Source organism: Elephantulus edwardii, unplaced genomic scaffold (assembly GCF_000299155.1).
Source record: "Elephantulus edwardii isolate Elephantulus edwardi_28Jun2011 unplaced genomic scaffold, EleEdw1.0 scaffold00040, whole genome shotgun sequence".
Taxonomy (NCBI): Eukaryota; Metazoa; Chordata; class Mammalia; order Macroscelidea; family Macroscelididae; genus Elephantulus; species Elephantulus edwardii.
The window spans coordinates 472,863-488,344 of NW_006399790.1; positions in this window are offsets into that span (position 1 = coordinate 472,863).

Sequence of the window (15,482 nt, forward strand, 5' to 3'; positions counted from 1 at the left end):
CAGTGACTGGGATAATTGGAATGGGAGTGCCAGAGACAGTGCGATTGGCACAGGACAGAGCGGAGTTTAGGGCTGTTGTACATAGGGTCGCTATGAGTCGTAAGCGACTCGACAGCACATAACAACAACAACAACAGTGTGTATAGGAGAGGAGTCAGGGACAGAGACAAGTGTTCCAGAGGCCCACATACATGCACACAGGGAGACAGAAGAAGAGGGAAAGGATGAATTAGCCTGCAGGTCACTGGAGAGGGGGAGTGGGGGAAAGACAAAGTTGGAAGGAAGGGAACAATACAGTGAGGACTTCCTGATGTGTCCTTGAATCACTGTTCCCAGAATCACAGCTCTTTGGAGCAGGTGTTTTCAGTCTTGTCTCTAGAGGCCTACAGCAGTGGTTCTGAGTGTTGGTCCTGAGGATCAGCAATAGCTTCACTGAGAATTTGTAGAAATGCAGATTCCTGGGCTCACAAACACCCAGACCACAGAGTCAGAGGGCCTGGATGTGGCACACAGTCTTCTCTTTCAAGGAAGGATTTGAACCAGTTCATTCTGGTTAATCCCCTGTGGAGAACTTCTATTTCCACTCAATATGGGCAAAATTCTCAGTGGGCTGTTAAGGAAATTCTTAAGATACAGATTCTGATTCTAACTGGAATGAGCTGGTTCAAAGCCCTGGTTTGAAGAAATCTTCCAGGGGCTACTGATGTACACACAAGTTTAAGAATCATTGAGTAGTCTCCTGCCATGTGACTTAGTGCCTCTGAAACCACTGGAGGGTCAGCTATAGGTTAGTTTCAGTTGGACAGCACACAATGACATTGTAGAGTTAGAATGGAGATGGGACTGTATATAAACTCTTTAATATGTCATGCATTTTATTAGCTTTTTAAAAATTGTTATATTGGTTTGCTCACAAAGTTTTTATTGATTGTGTTTCACACTATATTTCAGTCATATTGTATTGTATAAAATACTTTCCATGCATTATGTTTTATAAAATCAATCACCATTGGATCTGCCCATCATTACCCAATCTTTTAGGGTCCCTTCCAGATTCTTCCAATTTCCTTCACACTCTCCCTTCACCCACCAAATTGTGCAACTCTGTGGTTTTGTCCCTACCCATTCTCACCCATCTGTTCCCACCCCTTCCCCCCTTAGGTCCCCATATATGTTTAATAGTCATCCTTCTATTTTTACAATAATATTCTTATGCATTATTTGTCCTTATGAGACTGAATTAGTTCACTTAGCATAATGATCTCCAGTCTCTCCCATGTTTGTAGTATTTTTTTTAAAATTATTGCTCTTCAGTGCTGCATAGAATGCCACTGCATGAATGTACCACAATTTCTCAATCCATTCAACTGTAAATGGACAATCTCCAAGTTACCTACAGGCAACACAATGACACTGAGAGGTAGATATTCTCTTCACTTTTACACTTTTACAAATGAGGAAACTGAGGCTCAGAGATTAACTGCTAGGAAAACAAGCTATTTACGCAGTTAGACAGGCAGAAAAGCAATCTAAGTCTAACTTGGAGAGGGGTAGGCTTGCGTTCGAAGGCTGGGAATCGTCTCCAACTGCCTACTGTCTTAAACGTGAAATGTAATACACTTTGAGAAGCAGAATTGCTGTTACATATTGAATTAACCACATGGAACCTAGCCCAGACTGTCCCAAGGCAGGTTAATGGAAGCAAACATCTGATAATACACCTTTGACCCTTCTTGAAGTATTGTATGTGATGGTTTTGCAAATGATGAATTTTTGGTATTGGGGATGGTGATTGCCCCTGAACCAATGTTTGGAATGTTGTGTAAGCTTCACGTAAGTTCCACCAGCCAAAACCCTGAAAGTTCATTAAATGTTTACCATAATAAATCACCTAAACAAATTTCACTTTCTAAGTTGTTACCCAATTAGTATAACAGAAGCCAAATCTGTGGAAGGAGCGAACTGAGCTCGGTTTAAACCCGTTTCAACTCCAAAACTCACCACCTTTGTGTATATTCTGACTTAAGACACCTTCCTTTGTGTTTCCCTTTCGGAGGGTCTGCTATAACAGGAGATACCTTTCTCCCTTGGATAGCAGCACATCTCGATGCAGACAACGTCACCAGAGCTCCTTTTTAACAACTTTGTTGTGGTGTGCTGTCCAGTCAGAACAAACTCACAGCTGATCCTCCAGTGGGTTTTCAGAGGCTGTTAATTACACAGGAGGAAATGGCCTATCATACTTCCACAGAGCAGATGGTGGATTCAAACCACATACTTTTGGGATTGCAATGTAGCTTCTTGCCATTAGGCCACCAGAGCTCCCTTTTAAGAATTTTACTCACCCCCAATTGATTTGTTTTGAACAGAAACATACTGTCAGGGACTGATTAAGCAATACATTCCAGTCTAAATATAGTGTGTGGGGGGCTTTTGTCTTTAAGTTCAATCTATATGAGAAGCACAGAAGTTTTGCAGCCTTTATTTGAATTCCCAACAGAAAGTGATATTCTGTTAAATACTTTTTGAGTAGCTATGGCAACAAAGATTATCACCACACACTACAACCAAAATACAACCTGCATCCACAGCTATTCTAAACCCTTAATTACAAAGAAGAGTCAGTTGAAATTTCCAGTCAGTAGATTTGGGAGAAAACTTTAAAAAATAAAAAAAAAGTTGGGAAATCTATTTTGGTTTTGCTTCTGTGTGTTTGGTTTTTGATTTTATAATTTCCCCCCCCCTCTTTCAGGACAACTTAAGTCTGACTCTGTCTCTTCCTACCCACACCAGAACCACCCACACTGTTACGTTTCTAGAGAAATGGAGGCTTCAGCATTTCCTTTTCTAAGGAGCTAATCAGTAATGAGAGCTCCAGGGAGCAAGAGGTGGGGAGGGGGAAAACTACTCCTTTCAAACAATTACCTATGTGCATGAGAATGTTAGGCTTGTTTTTAATTACTCGGTATGAAGATATAAGAGAAACTAGGGGGAAAAAACAGGAAGAGGAAAAAGTGGTAAGAAAGCAAGCTAGGAAGAGGAAAAGAAAAATAAGGGAAGTAGACAAGGAAAACTTAGGCCAGGCTCAAGAGAAGGAGTAAACTATGTGAGTCAATGTGGGAGATGGCAGGAGAAAACTGGGCAGCGTCCTGGAAAGTAGAAAAAAGTTCCACACAGGCTTGAATGGACCTTTTAGTAGTAGTTTGACTATAAGAAATAACTCCAGTTTCTCATGTCTCCCTTTGACATGTAGTTCTACAGTGCCCACCTACACTAATGACTGGCTCAGAAATATGACTTGCTTTGGCCAATGGGATTTTGGAGAATGTGATGCACACAGAGAGGCTGGAAAAGCTCTGAGTTAAACTTACAGGCTCTTGCCATCAGTCACTGCCATGAAAAATAATCACATACTAGCCTGCTAAGGGCTCAAAGACACGTGGAGAGAACTGAGTGGGATCCTGTCTCCCCAGCCAAGACGCTCTAAAAGCAGCTGACAGCTAGAATACTGAGAGAAATATGAAGCAGCCCAGTCAGTATCTGCAAAGTTTCCTAGTTTACTTCAGTTAATAGCAAACATAGTGGTAAGCCATACCCAGCTAAGCCTAGCTAAATAAGTGCATATTGTTGTATGTCACCAAGGATGGTCCTTGCCTAACATTACTGTGGCACTATTAACCCGAAATCATTTGCTATTTTGCTCCATTGTGGCTGAGTCAGAATTGACTTGATGACACCTAACACCACCGTCACCACCACGTAATATTTTAAATAGACATCACAAATCTATAGAATGAAATGGAACACAGAGTGATCTGAAAATACAGTAAATGCAGCTTGTTTTTAAAAGCCTGATAGGTGTTGCTAAACCAACAAGATAAAGCAAAGACTAGTCTCCAAGGTAAGATCTGTGGGACCTTAGAAATACAGGATGCTGGAAAACGTGAAAATAATTCCACCAATCCTATTGTAGGATAAATTGAATTTAAGTAATTGAAAGGACACAAGCAATCTTTATTCGAAGTCACTAATGCTGTACCAGCTAATGGACTGAAGAGTTTGCAAATTCTCAGGCGCCCTCTTAATTGCAACTGAATAGCTATAATAAAAACTGTATCCTCCAACTGTGGGCTTGAGGGTAAATAGGGTAGGTGATCCCTGGTGAATCTGTGCTGCCAACTGCAAAAACCGAGGGTTAACCATTCCAATCAACATCATGCTCCCTGGGTTACCATGAAATTAACAAATGAATTGTCATTTGAACAACAACAACAAAATATCTCGACAATTTATGTGGAAGAGAACTGCATTTCCCTTCTGGAAACCATATTATATTTTCTTTAAAATGACTGGAAAATGGACAATACAGGTATTTAGCAGGGAAACATGTATTTTCTTAAAATACTGGGCTACATTTTCTTTGATGTGAAAAATGTTTCTTGATAGGGCAGGGAAGGGGGTCGTTTGCAAAGAGAGACCTGTGTACAAAGTGAATGAGACAATACTCTCTGAATCCCAGACCCAGTGTCTAATCAAAGATGCTGTTAGGTATGCAGCTGAGTAAACCAAGTAACATTATGTTGAAATAACATAAACCGGATTCTTGATTGACTGCAGTAATCAGGGAATTGTGGCATGAGCAATCCCTGAATCATTTTATTCTGACCTTGAAAGAAATCTTTTGATTGACAACAACTTGAAAGGAAAGAAAAATGGGGCAGGAAAGTACCTTGGGAGAATTGAATGGTTTTTAATTTTTTCACTCTGATCCTTGTCCAGCTCATGGCAAGACCAAAATCACCCCAGCACGCAGAACCCCACTCTGTTTCACACATTCCCTTGATGGATAGTAGAAAAGGAGAAGATAACTTTATCTTGCAAATCCTTCTGTAAGGTCTTAAGGGTGTGAAGAGGGCTGTCCCTTCTTTCTCAGTTTTTCATCACTTCCAGATGCCAGGAAAATAGTTCAGAGGTATAAGAAAATCAGAGGAATCCAAGAGAACAAGGAAAACTCCAAATCCCACTTAGATCTGTTCATCCATCCATCTATTCATTCCTCAAGCTCAAGTACATTGTTGAATATCTAGTATATGCCTGCCAGTCAAAAGATGTGGAAATGCTGATGAAGAAAGTGGATGGTCTTCATGGAGGAGGCCAAACCTATAAACAACAGATCTGAACCATGTCCTAACCTGTGCCATCTTCATAACTTCACACATAAATGAGCCCATTGGTGGTCACCTTGTCAATCCATCTGGTTGAGAGCCTTACTCGCTTTTGCCAAACCACCTTCCAAGCAATAGCCTTTCCTAGTGACATACCCTAAGTAGATGAAACAAAGCTTTGTCATCTTTGCATGCAAGGAGCACTCTGGCTGTACTTTCTCCAAGACATATCTGTTTGTTTTTTTAGCAGTTCATGGAATAGTCAGTACTCTTCATCACCACAACTCAAAATAAAAAATTATTATTTTGTTATCTTTACTCATTGTCTAGTTCCCATAAGCATAGAAAGTGATTGAAAAGAGTATGGACTGAATCGGGTGCACCTTAGTCCTCAAACTTACAAAAATGCTTGTCAGGAATTTGGAGAAGACTGACTACAGACTTTCCCAAGGCAATATATCCTCTGATTTCCTCATTACTGATACCAAGTATACTGACTGTGGATCCAAGTAAGATGGTGTCTTTTGGCAGTTTCAGTATTTTCACCACCTATCATGATGCTGCCTATCATCCCAGTGGTGAAAATTTTTTATTTCATCATGCTGAGCACTGGTTTGTCCATTTGCTATACAGAGGTAACTTGTGGTTGCTGTGATGCTACACACAGACACTGATGTATCAAATGTGATAATGTTTACCCATGGTGGGCAGAGTGTGGTGGAACTCCCTGATTAAAACATGCTTGGAAGCAAGAGTGGCATACACTTCTGAAATAGCTTGCCTCCAGAAACCCTATAAACTGTGAGAAATTATGAAAGTTACACAAGTGCTCAGATCTTTCATTCATAGGGATGCTATGAGTCGTCTACAACTCAACAACACTTAACAACAACAACACTACTGAGATGCAATCTATATTGAAGAAGAGGCAGTGACTTGCAAACAAGCACTTAAACAACATTGGTGATGCCACAGTGAGGAAAGTGGAAACACTATAGAATTGTCTAGAAAGATTGACTAAATCCACCTAATGAAAAACACAATATATAGGAATGATTGTATGAAATATAATGTTAATGAAGGAAAGTGTGTATGGGGAGGGAAAAAGAATTATCAAAATAAAAAAAGAATGTAGTTGAAGAGGCTCCATCCTGGGGGAGAGGGTAGGATCCTTCTTAAAGAGTCTACAACAAAATTCAACAGAAAATGTGAAGTCAATTTCAAAATAATATGTTAAACTCATGTCTTTCAAGTCCAAACAATGAATCCATGCTGTGCTTGAACCTTCATGAATAGCATCTGAGATCCCAAATTTTTTAGTTCTAAACTTTCAGACAAAAGTCTGAAAGCTACAAAATTGGCCTGGCCCATCTGGTAAGTATCACCTATCAGATTCCAGAAAATTATGGTAGACTTGGTATCTTATTTATTTAAAAGAAAGGGTGGAAGCATGGTTATATTTCCTTCAATTCATGTGAAATCTCTGAGATTTACAATGATACACTTGGCAACCTGTCCATATCTACTTGAACAATGAAATATATTTTGTATTAAGGTTTTGCTCTCTAAAAATAAGTTATGACTTCAAAGTAGGGGGGAAACCCTGCCTGCCTATTAGTAAAGCAACAAAATAAGATTTGTTCTTTCCACTCGAATTATGACTTCAAGGATGTTAGGTTACACTGAGAGATCTAATCAAGCAGATTTTTAAGTCAAACTATTTTAGCTTTTGCATGTGAATTAATTTTGTTTTATTTTGTTGTCCACAAGTAGATAAACCTAGGCAACTTGCCACAAGGTAGGGAAAGGGGAACCCAAATACAGTGCATTTTCTCAGGCGTGTTCCTTCAATTTCTGGGTTGATTGCATTAAGTGCATTTTGTCTCTGTCACCTTTTCTTCAATTTTTCAGAAAAAATGTAAAGCTAATTATTGAAAAGCCTCCAATGTATCATTTTAAAAAATATTTCCCATACACATTTTGGACTAAAAACAAAATTAAGTTTAGGAGAAGTTAAGAAGATCCATATATTACAGTATGGAGAGGGAGAGAAAGGAGATTCTCTAAATGTAGATCTACAATTTTTGGTAAGTTTATACTCTAATTTATGGATTTATTTAATGCTTCAACTAACCCCAAAGTAAGAAAATTGAGTCTCAGAAAGATTTAGAAGAATGTTGTAAGTGAAATACCCAAAATTAAAATCCAGGTCTGGTATGCTTGAAAAGTCTTCCATTTCCTACAGCACTTTGTCTGTAATTTAATAATTTTCTCTTTGACTATTAAAATATGATATTCTGTTGAATTACCTAAAAGACTAATGACTCTGGAGGTTGATAAAAGACTAACAGACTGAATGAATGAATAAATAACTTCACTACTTTTTGAAGCAACATAGAAAGAAAACAGGATAGAGGAAACACACCTTCTCGCAATTATCAGGGCAGCTGTTGTTGTTAGGTGCCTTCAAGTCAAGTATGACTCAAAGTGACCTCATGAACAACAGATATGAACCTTGTCCCATCCTGTGCCATCCTCATCTTCTCTGACCCACTAGAGCCCATTACTGTAGTCCTTATGTCAATCTATTTCATTAGGGGCTTTCCTCTCCTTCGCTATTTTTCCAATCATTATGTCCCTTTTCAAGGACTAGTCAATCCTAGTAACATGCCTAAAGTCTAAGACAAATGCTTTCCACCTTTGTCTCCAAGGAGCACTCTAGTTGCATAGAGACAGACAAACAGACAGGAAAAGAACTCTTCGTAACTAAGCAAAACTCACTGTCAATTAATTTCCACTAACAAGAACGCTACATTGGTTGTTCAAAGCTGTAAATTATTATGGAAGGAAAATATCTTTTCCCAAAGAAGCAGCTGGTGGATTCCAACTGCAGATCCTTTGGTTAGCAGAGCAACTAGTAATGCACCGTACTTTCAGGTCTTTTCTGGTTAAGACAAGTTAAAACTTGCCTTTAAGACCAGTTAAATCTAGGTTTTGGGTTGTGTGGGTTTGTTTGTTTTTTTTTTCTTTTTCAGAGAAATGATGTTTGGACTAGAAATATAAACTTTGATTCTTTCAAAGAACTTTAGCAGTGTGATTTCACTTATTTGATCATCATAACTACTAAATGATACGGTCTTTACTAATATTGCCACCTGATGGATGAGAGCACAGAATTCAGAGCAGATAAGCAACTATGAAGCACATAAACTGTGACTGCGACATCACTCAATGCCAAGTCTTCTGGTCGTGAGTCTTTGTATGGGACAGTGAGTTGCTTTGCATGCCTGCTTTGAGACAAAGAGAAGCAACTTCAAAAGTAACTCGAAAAAAATACTATAGAGCTCGAAAGATGAATTATATATAACTAGAAGTCAACTTATGACCTAAAACATTTGGCATCAAAATTATAACAAAAAAATTGAAATCAAACTGATTTGTTGTTGTTGTTGTTGCTGTTGTTATGTGCCGTCGAGTCGCTTGCCCTAAATTCTGCTCTCTCCTGTGCCAATCGCACTGTCTCTGACACTCCCATCCCGATTACCCCAGTCACTGAATCAATCCACCTCACAGAGGGTCTTCCCCTCCTGCGCCATCCCTCCACCCTCCCAAGCATGATGTCCCTCTCCAAGGACTGGTCCCTCCTTACAACATGTCCAAAGTATGTTAGACGGAGCCTCAGAATCCTTGCCTCCAAGGAGCCGTCCGGTTTGACCCTCTCCAGGATGAATCTTTTTCCTAGCAGTCCATGGTACCCTCGATACTCTTCTCCAGCACCACAGCTCAAAGGCATCAATTCTCCTTCTATCCTCCTTGGTCATTGTCCAATTCTCTGATGCATAACAAGTGATAGCAAAGACCATAACCTGTATCAGACACACCTTAGTCTCCAGAGAGACACCATTGCTCTTCAGTACTTTGGAGAGGTCCCTAACAGCAGACTTTCCCATGGCAATATGCCTTTTAATTTCCTGAGAGTGCTGAGAGTGTTGACTGTGGAGCCAAGCAAACTGAAGCTGTGAACAATCTCAATCTCTTCACCATCCATCCTGATGCTGCCAATTGGTCCAGTGGTGAGAATCTTTGTCTTCTTGACAGTGAGCCTCAATCCATATTGGATGCTGCAGTCCTTGACCCTCTGCAGCAGGTGCTTCAGGTCCTCCTCAGTTTCAGCAAGCAGGGTTGTGTCATCTGCATAATGCAGATTGTTGATAATTCGTCCACCAATCTTGACCCCACATTTCTCCTCATAGAGCTCCGCCTCCCGGATAATCTGTTCTGCATATAGGTTGAAAAGGTATGGAGATAGGATGCATCCCTGGTGTACGCCCTTCCCAATTTTGAACCATGCAGTGTTTCCTTGCCCTGTTCTGACGACTGCCTCCTGGTCTAAGCATAGGTTTCACATTAGAACGATCAAGTGTTCTGGGATTCCCATTCTTCTCAGAGTCAGCCACAGTTTGTTATGATCCACACAGTCAAATGCCTTTGCATAGTCAATGAAACACAGATAGACATTCCTCTGGTATTCTCTGCTTTCAGCTAAGATCCATCTATATCAGCTACAATATCCCTAGTACCACGACCCCTTCTAAACCCAGCCTTGACTTCTGGCAGTTCTCTGTTGATGTGCTGTTCCAGTCGTTTTTGGATAATCTTCAGCAGAATCTTGCTTGCATGTGAAATCAATGATATTGTTTTATAGTTTCCAGACTGTTGGGTCACCTTTCTTTGGGATGGGAACAAATATAGATCTCTTCCAGTCAGTCGGCCAAGTGGTTGTTCTCCAGATTTCTTGGCACAACTTGGTAAGCATGTCCAGGGCAGCATCTGTTAGCTGAAATGTGTCAGCTGGTATACCATCTATTCCTGGGGCCTTATTTTTTGCTATTTCCTTCAAAGCAGCCTGAACTTCTTCTTTCATCACCATAGGCTCTTGCTCATATGTTGTTTCATGAAATTCTTCTGTGTCTGCTAATTCCTTTCGATATAGTGACTCAGTATATTCTTTCCAACTTCTTTTAATACCTCCTGGATCATTTCATATTCTGCCTAAAGCATCCTTGATTATAGCAACTCGAGGTTTGAATTTGTTGTTCAGTTCCTTGAGCTTAAGAAATGCTGAACGAGTTTGGCCCTTTTGATTTTCTGGCTCCAACTCCTTGCACACTTCATTGTAATATTTTATTTTGTCATCCTGCGCTGCCTTTTGAAATCTTCTATTCAACTCTTTAGTATCTTGAATTCTTCCTTGTGCTTTGGCTTCTCTATGCTCCGGTGCAATTTCCAGAGTCTCTTCTGACATCCATTTTGGTCTTTTTTTCCTCTTCTGTCTTTGCAATGACCGTTTACACTCTTCCTGAATGATACCCTTGATATCCTGCCACAACTCGTCTGGTTTTCACTCATTAGTGTTCAAACTCATTTAAAACTGATTCCAACTGATTTTAAAAGGTAAATATTTTATCAGTCACAGTTTACATAACTAGTGGCAAAGACACTTCAGAGAATGCATTTTGTACTTTAACTTAAAGTCTATTATCTGCTTGCATATTGTTCAGTTTTAGTTTTAGTAAAGTAATAGAAATAATTAACATGTTAAAAAACATGTCCATTGAGAGTTTCTAAAATTAAAAAAAACATGAATAAAGGTGTTATTATTATATTTTGCAGGTTTGGATCTACCATTTAAATGATTCAGTCAAATTCCTGTTGACAATGCCAAGGTTAGATAGATTGTGCAGCAATAATACTGAGGGAGAAACCCTCAATTTCAATAGCTTTTGATAACCCTTTCTTTTCTTGGCTTCAACACTGGGTTTAAACACAGCAACAATTGTGAGGATGATGCAAGACCAGACAGTGTTCTGTTCTGTTGTTTATATGGCTTCCATGAAAAGAGGTGACTCAGTAGCACCTAACATCATGAGTCTAAAGGTATTTAAATTTACCTTGACTGGGTTTAGCTGAGCCAGGCTGGGCTCCAGGCTTCATGTCTATTTTATGTGTGTAATGCATATCTATAACATTCTTGGGCCAAAAATTATTTCTAGAAAATGTTCTTCACATGGTAGGTAGCAGAATGGACTATCAAGTAAAACCATTCAGCCCTGCATGAATGGAGTGGAAAAATAAATTCTGCCTCCTCCACTGTGAGGTATTAAAAATTAAATACATGGATATATAATTCTATTTAAAAGAGGAATGATGGGTTGGAAAAATTAGCTACATCTACAATGTGGAGAATTTTCTTAAGTCAGTTTGAACTATAACAGCTTGGTTTGGAAGCAAGAGTGGCATCCACTCCCTAAATAACATGCCACTGGAAACTCTATGAACTTTGATAAATGTTGATGGTTGTAGAGGGACTTCAAGCCTTTTGTTCATGGGGTTGCTATGAGTCATACTTGACTTTAAGGCAATCAACAACAACAACAATAATTTGGTTTCAAAAAGGAAGTATTGCAGTTACTTGTAAAGAGTGCTGGTGTGTAGTGTGAATGGATTATTCAGAAATAAGGTAGAAAGTAAGATAAAATTGTGAAAGTCTTGTGAACCAAGATGCAAAGCTTGCCTCAACACAAAAATAATGAGTAGCCAAAGAAGCCCTTTTGACTTCATATTGAGAAAAGATAATACCATCTACCTTCACACCTATTACAGGGACCAAATATTCATAATCCATAATACTTAACCACATTATAACTCAGGGACTCAGTCCAACCAAGTCTGTTTTTCCCTCTGTTGCTCATATGTTATAAAGCTTTAAGTACACTCGGTACAGGGTTTTTCTGGTTCGTTTTTATATGATGGAATTAAAGGAAAATCATATTATGATTTTGTCTTTCCTATTTATACTGATTTTCAACGTTAGATAAAAGGTCTTTGTCTTTTCCCCTTCCTTTTATTTCTACTTCAACCTTATCTCTATACATGCTTTCTCACCTCACTATTGTGTACTGTTTAAACAGTCCTTAGTCAAGATTCAGAACATCTCTAGGGTACAACAGCCAAACATCTCATTGTTTGTCTCCTTCTGTGTGCTACAGTGATAAGCAGGATATGAATGATAAGAGATCACACATATCAAGGACATATAGCTCTCTATGATAATGAACCTTCCTAATATTCTGTCAAACACAACTTCTTTATTTCCCCAAAGGTGTGATGAGGGCATGTGTAAGAGTGATCTTGCTGAGGTATAATCTTAATTAAATGAATTTTGATTGGCAGAGATAAATATGTTAGAAAAGGATAAGGCAAGTGTCTATTCATTTTAGACCTAAAAATATTACAGAAGCTTTTATCCTCTAACCACAGCTAGTTTTCTAAAGTGCTTATTTATTCATTCATTCATTTGATCATTCCTTTAATCTATAAATTACATGCCTACAATGTTCTATATACTGTACTAAGATCTGAAAAAAAACATTTAAAAGTCAAGACAGATCTTTTATAGCTGTGTTACTAGAGTAAGTGGTATAGAAGAACAGATAACAGGCTTTGAGCCTAAAAAGGGCATCAATCTTCCAAATATTGGAAGATAATTTTCCTTTTCAGATACTGTGTTGGTAGACATTTGGATTGTTTCTGGTTTGGTCTATGACAAGGAAAGTTGCTATGCACATTAATATCTAAGTCTTTCGATGGACATATGCTTGCTTTTCTCCTGGGGAAATATTAAAGTGTGGAATGACTGGGTCCTATAAGAACCTAAAATATCTTTGAAAATAGTGGGGTATTTTACTCTAGTGATTTTCAAAGTAATTAGCATTATAGGCTCTGCTAACAGAGGCAAGGATGAGAGATGTAAATATCATGAGTTTATAAATAAGAAATTGCCTATGGTTGATAGACAGTCATTGCCAGTATTTTACATTCAAAGAGGCTTTGATGGTACTGTTTCAGTGTTCAACTGTGAACTCAAAGTTCAGCAATTCGAGCCCACAAGCCACTCCATAAGGGAAGAGGTGGGACAGTCAGCTTCTGTCGAAGACTCAACAACTCAATTAATTTCCACTGCATCAGAACCAACTCATAGCTGACCCTCAAGTAGGTTTTCAGAGGCTGTAAACTGCACCAGAGGAGTGTGCAGATCTTTCTTCTGTGGAGCAATTATCTGGGAAACTAAAGTGGAGCAAAGGAGGAATAAGGACTACAGAGAATCAATGCCTTTGAACAGTGGTGTTGGCAAAGAGTATTGAATATCCTATCCAATGGACCACAAAAAGAACAAACACCTCAGTCTTGAATGAAGTACAACAAGGGTGCTCTGTAGAGACAAAGATGGATAAGTCTTCCTATCCATGAACAGGAAATATTTTTGTATTTGTTAAGTCTCTTACTGTTTCTTGTGGTAGTGTTTTGTAGTTTCCCTTATAAAAGTCTTCTGTGTCTCTAGTTAGGCTCATTCCTAAGTATTTTATCTTGTAGTTGGCTATGGTAAACAGCATTGCTTATCTAATTCCCTTTTCCATGCATGCTTTGTTGCTTTAGCGAAATCCAGCTGATTTTTGTATGGTTATCTTGTATCCTGCAACTTTACCAAATTGTTCTACTGGGTCAAATAGGTATTTCTGTTGAACTTGGGGGGGGGTGTGAGTGAGTGAGTGTGTGTGTGTGTGTGTGTGTGTATTATATCATCTGCATAAAGCAATAGTTTTACCACCTCTTCACAATTTTGATGGGAGGATCAACCAGGGAAGAATTGAAAATAAAACAATATGACTATTGCAATTAGCAAACAGGAACAAGATATGTAACAGCCTCAAAGAGAAAGGGAAGAAGGACTGTGAAAAAGGGAAGAGGAAATCACAGCAGAGATCAGTGGGGGTTCGGGGAGTGAAGAAACAGATTAAGTGAAAGGAAGACTTGAGGGGATAGGGAGATAAAATGGCAGATAGTAGTAATTAATTCTACCAAACACAATATACAGAAATGGTTGCCTAAAACAAAATGTACAGGAATGAAACAATGCATATGAATATTGTGTAAAAATAGAAGGATAACTAGTAAAAAAAAATGTATGGAAACTCAAGGAGGGAAGGGGTAGGATCAGAGGAGTAAGGATGGATAAGGGCAAAACCACAGGACTGCACAGTTTGTTGAGTGGAGGGAGGGGGTGAAGGAAATGGGAAGGATCCAGCAGGGATCTAGAAAGACAGTAATGGTGGGCATAGTTCAATGGTGATTGATTTTATAAGACATAATGAATGACAATGATTGTATGAAGCACAATATGAATGAAGAATAATGTGAAACACAACATAGATGAACTTTGTAAGCGAACCAATCCAAAATTTTTTAAAAACCCCAAAAACCTAGGAGTAGAAAAAAAAAATGGTATAAATAAGTAATATTTTTAAAAAAGAAGGCTAAGTTCAGAGACTAGAGTTAATTATTGTGGTTAAGGCTGAATTTGTGCATCAAGGAGGAGAAGAGAAAGAAAGACAGGGCATGGGAGGAATAATGGTATATACCTCCATGGGGGAGAAATGAAGACATGTATGTTTAAGAAGGATCTAGAATACCAAGCCAATGAATGAAAGTTTTAAGTAAAATGAAAGCTTCAAAGTTGGCCTTTGCTTGATTGAATGCTTTTAAAGTGGATGGCTGTCAAACTTATGCTTATCACCTTGTATTATGATCATTTGTCTCTGTAAAAAAACTTCTCTGCTAGGTCTAACTTTAAGAATATCTTTTAGACCTTACCATTCCATCTTTGGAATGGAGTTACTACTCGATTAAAATTAACACTTCTTAACAAATGAGTTGCTCGGGGGTGGGGGGGAATAAACTTTCTCTCTCACATAATCCATATGTATACCACAAAATGTCCACCACTTGTGAATAATTACAGAAAAAAATGAAATGTGTCTGATTTTCTTTGAACAAATTGTTATTCAAGGTTATGCCTTACAATTTTTCTCTCACTTCTCATTACCTTATTCATGAGATGGCATGTTTTAATCACTTTGTGCATGACACTAATATACTGTTTCTCTCCATATTAAAATATTTTTATATTCTTTTTATTAAATATACTGCTTTTAAATTTATAAGATGCCATGTATTATTCATTGAAAAGTCTTAGATCATGCTAAAGATTATATATCATTTTTTCATATGTCATAAGTGGTCATTTAAATTGAAATAAAGATTACACTTAACTGAACTCACAGCTGGTAAATGATTTTCTGGCTGTTTCCCACTGCCAAATATCATAAATGAAAAATATTCCATAAGAATACTGATAGTAAGAAGTTAATTTGCTAATATTTAATTTTATACTAAAATACTTTCATGTAGTTTGGAAGT